The sequence below is a fragment of the Arachis ipaensis genome, chromosome B10 (genome assembly GCF_000816755.2).
Source record: "Arachis ipaensis cultivar K30076 chromosome B10, Araip1.1, whole genome shotgun sequence".
NCBI lineage: Eukaryota > Viridiplantae > Streptophyta > Magnoliopsida > Fabales > Fabaceae > Arachis > Arachis ipaensis.
In genome coordinates, this window is record NC_029794.2 from 115,428,817 (window position 1) to 115,433,713 (window position 4,897).

The 4,897-nt window shown below is 35.1% G+C and overlaps 1 long non-coding RNA gene across 2 annotated transcripts in view; it reads right to left on the minus strand.

Annotated features, from left to right (window-relative positions):
* LOC107621826 overlaps positions 3,535-4,897 on the minus strand; it is a 5,300-nt gene continuing 3,937 nt past the window's right edge. Inside the window, exons 3-4 of one of the 2 annotated variants that reach the window (XR_002355195.1) lie at positions 3,858-3,903; positions 3,535-3,772 (exon numbers count right to left, since the gene is read on the minus strand). This is a non-coding gene — a long non-coding RNA (uncharacterized LOC107621826). The remainder of the gene's footprint in view (positions 3,773-3,857; positions 3,904-4,897) is intronic. The other variant, XR_001615954.2, reaches the window with a different exon arrangement.

Below are 4,897 nucleotides of genomic sequence, written 5' to 3' on the forward strand. Positions count from 1 at the left end.
TAAACACAATTTGAATATAGACCAATTTTTTTTATCCTGTTCTCTATACCTTTCTAATAATAATATATATTGTCTCTCAAAACACAAGAGATTATTAACGGATTGTTGATCGATAGGCATATGATGTTGATGATATCTTGACTCCTTGTAAGTGATTAAGAAATAAGAAAAAGTTGCAATAATTAAGTAGGATTAAACACAATTTTTTAATCTTTATGATGCAATGTAAACGAGTGTTTGAGGTTGTTACGTGTAAACAACACCAAAAATATTTGAAAAATAATAAAGATCAACCAAAATTAATTCAAAGTTACTTAATTCTATATTTATTAATAAATAAATTACTAATTATGTCCCTTATTTTTTAAAAGACCGATAATAATAACTTCAATTTTTGTTAACGACATATTTTCTAAATATTTAAAAACTCTACAAATAACCCTAATGGTAAGGAAAACTCCTCTCGTTAAACGAAATTTGGTGAGGTAGCAAATGAAAATTTAACGTGACAAAGAAAAATGTTTTCTTCTTTATTTGAATATGAGATTTCTCTATTGTTCTCCAATTTCACCTAAAATCAAAATTCTAAGGCAACACCATTGTTATGCGTGTCAAAACAGAGGAATGTCACAAGAAAATAAGCTTTCTGCCACGCTTTAAAAGCGTGCCAAAAAGTACAAAAAAGTGTGCCGATAGCTTTTCGCCATGCTTTTTGAGTTATCGGCACACTTTTGAAAGGGTCACATCTGCCAGCGTGCTGGTCGCTCTATCGCCACGTTTTTGTGGATCTATTGGCACGCTTTTTTTGTTGGCACGCTTTCATTTCTTGCCACACTTAAAAAGCGTGGCCATAGGTCTTAACCTACAAGTACGCTTAAAAAGCGTACCAAAAAGTGTACATATCGCCACGCTTTTAAAACGTCCCAGAATGTTTGTTTTGGGTACTCTTTAAAAGCGTGCCAATAGAAAAAGAGATGGCTACACTTTTTAAAGCGTGGCGATAGCCAGTGATATGGCCACGCTTTAAAAGCGTGGCAATAACCTTGTAAGATGGCCACGCTTTAAAAGCGTGGCAATAGCCTTGTAAGATTTTTTAAAAAAAAAATCTTTTTTCTTTATTTTACCTTCACCGCTGCAAAATATAAATTTTCAATCTTTTTTTATTACCAAACCTACAAATATAGTATGCAATTTTTAGTACAAGATAAATCAAACAATAATTAGTGACATAATTTTTGCGATAATTGTTTTATACATTAAAAAACTAATACTCAAATACAAAATAAATCTCAATTTCAAATTCCAAAACTAAAAACTGAAAAAAAAATATAGAAACAATACAACTTAAATTCTATTTTTTTTGCTGTTCCTCCTTCCTCTAGCCCTCTTAAACTTCCTTCCCTTAGATCATACATAATTGTTTCTGGAACATTTATGAACTTTTTTACCTACAAAAGATAATTCCTTGAGCTAAACGTTAGAGGTACTACATCAAATTCCTTAAGGTCAATCTCATTACAATTAGCAGCAAGGTTTTCAACTTCAGCCAGAATCCTGCAAAACCATTCAATTATACTGCATAAATATAAGCTCAGTTTCATTAATTACGAGTAAATTTTCCAACACAAGCTCCTGAACTAATGAGCATTCACTTAAACCAGGAGAGAACAGAGATATAGTTCTTTGTTCATCTCTTAATGCATGCATATATACAATCATTTTCTACTTGAAACCAATTCTGGAACAAGAAAGATGATCATTCCCATTCAATAAAGTGAATTTACTTACCAAGCATACTAGAGAGCAATTTAACATCAGAAAAAAGGGATTAACCAGTATACTTCAAATAATAAATGTATTAAAAGCAGTTCGTAAATTAATGTGACCAAAAGGATATATATCAAGTTTGAAAAAAAGTGTTAAGACATACTTGGCAAAGTCCTCTGGCATCTTGCTGAGATCAAAAGGATCATAACCATAGCCGCATCAACAAATATCAAAGAAAAATTAAGCAAAACAAGTCAAAGTTTCACAATGTTTGTGATTCAAAGGGGACTAGCTAGAGAAGAATCCACATACTCTCCGGGCACTTTTCCATTCAAGTATGGTGGGATCTCGGATCGGTCCAAGAGATCAGACCCTCTGGCAAGAAGACCCTTCTGTCAGGACCTGTCACCAAATGGAAGCAATGATCAGAAACTAGTTTCCTACCTTGAATTGTACAACTAGAGTATATAAAAAAAACTTTGTTAGTTCATTACAAGAACTTAATTAGGACTAATTAGGAGATTATAGGCTATAGCAATAAGTTACCCTCCTCTTACTGCTAAGTCAAGCTTTGTGAAAAAAAAAATGGGTGTAACAAGACTATGATCTGTGATAACAAGACTGAAATCAAAGGTAAGCACGTATTCCGAGCTGTCGAGGAGATCCCTCAATTTGCTTTTGCTTGAATTATCTCAGCTAGAAACCCCATGAGAGTTGCATTGACCTGAACTTGTTAATGAAACATCATTAGAAGCTGTAACAAAAATGAAGATGGTAGTTAATTCAAATAGAGTTAAACCTATAAGTCCCTACATTATATATAATTTACTATGACAAGTGATTTATGAAAGGCAAATTAAAAAAAATATTAAAATAGTATAAAAAGGAATAAATGAAGCTGCAGAATCTCTGATTCCACTCTTAGATGAAGCACAAGATATTATTCCACTGCAACTCCAACCCAAAACACCCCTTAGGCTTAGGGTATCAATCTCTATCTCTTTTTTTTTAATAATTTTTAGTAATTAAAGGTATGTAGATGGAGAAGTAGGGTACCCTATGAAGAGAGGGCATATGTAATGAGTCAAAGTAGTTGGGTTGGCCCCTTGTTATTGTATCTTTTCAAGAATTGGTGGAACCATAGAAAGGTGTTGTTACAAGTTACAGCCCTATGTGAATGAAACCTTAGAAAACATGAGCAACAAAAGAACCTTGTTCAAATTTCTGTTGTGGAAATTTGTTCTATGATTGCTTTAAGAAACTGATTAATAATCCAAACAAGGCATAGTAAAAGTAATGATTAACTGAACAATAGAAGAGACAATATTTTGAACTAAACAAGAAGAGAAAAATGTGCTTAGTTAGTTAACTAAATTCCAATTAGAAAGAGCACAAAATAACAAAAAAGGATAAAGCAATTTGTGGTTTCAAAAAACTTAAAATAGAACCATTCAATTAAAGAGAGAGCAGAGAATATATTCAAAAGACAAAGTATGCAAAGGAAAGCAACTGAATACATTAAATCAAAAAATGAAGGGAAACAGAAGTGAGGATCAAGAAACAAACAAACAATATCTTCAAACTTAGGCAACAAATGTCAGAATAGAACAGAACGGAATAGAACTGAATAGTCATAATTATCAGACAAAGTCTTCCCTAAAGCAAAGAAATCCAGTGTTCAAATCACTAACATTTTAGTTAAAGCTTGCTTTAAGTCACAATCCATTTCCACTGCAACTAACCAAATTTTAGTTTTTTATGAGACATTTTAAAGCAATAAAATAGTAAAAAAAAATATCTTAACAGAAACTACATTGGCTACAGCATACTTAAGCAGCAGTGATAGTCACTGCTCGAGCAAAGCACAAGCACAAGCTACGCTAAGAACCTTAGGCATTCAAGAGAGCTCACCTTCCTTATTACATTCAGGGTCTTCGGGAATCATCAATTCATTATTAGGGTCATCTGGTAAGTCTTGGAGCCTATCCTCAAACCAGCTTTGTATCTGAAATCTCTCCGAAAATAAAAGATTAATAAAGAAAGAAACGATATTAGAAACAAAAATTCATCAGCTAAGAAAATGTGTGAACCTCAGTCCATCTAACTGCAGGTTTCCCGGCACGGCCAGCAGAGCGGCTGCACTTATTTAAATAACAGAAGTGATTTATATTGTTGCAAACTCCGCCTATGTTACACTTACGGTACATAGCCGGTTCCAAGTCCGGATAAAGGAGGAGGGTTGTGTTAGGTCTTCGGCAACCAATATAAAAATATAGCCGAACCCCCATGACATGAATCAAAGATATTATTGCGCTAAAGCTAGGTCGTTGCCCGGAAGCAACGCGCCGTATGGCTCGAGTACGGTGTCAAAGCAAGAGCCGCTGCATCGGTGCCCAGATGTAGTGTTAAATGAGCAAGGGTTCTCGCGTTTTCGTGAACGGACGAGGGTAAATAAGCTAGTTCACAAAGTAAAAGGTAAAGGTCGAAGCGACAGAAGGTTGAGATTTGGGACATGGAACATAGGCACTCTAACAGGAAAGTCTATGGAGGTGGTGGACACCATGACAAGGAGGAAGATTAACATTATGTGCCTACAAGAAACGAAATGGGTTGGTGCAAAGGCTAGAGAGTTGGATACTTCTGGTTTCAAACTTTGGTATACAGGAAAGGTGAAGAATAGGAATGGGGTTGGAATAATTGTGGATAAACAGTGGAAGAAGGACGTAGTGGATGTCAAGAGGGTGGGAGATCGGATCATCTCTATCAAACTTGTGGTGGAGGGAGGTTCTTTCCATGTGATTAGCGCCTATGCACCGCAAGTGGGTTCGGACGAACAACACAAGATAAGGTTTTGGGAGGATCTAGAGAATTTGGTTCAAGGCATACCTTTGGGAGATAAGATTTTCTTAGGAGGAGATTTAAATGACCATGTTGGGAGAGAAGTGACTGGATATGGGAGTACTCACGGAGGCCATGGTTTCGGGGTGATCAATGCCGAGGGTAAAACTATTTTGGACTTTTCCTCAACCTTTGATCTTCTCATCGCAAATACATGTTTTAAAAAGAGAGACAAACATCTTATAACCTATAAGAGTGGCATGACAAGCTCTCAAATCGACTTCTTCTTGTT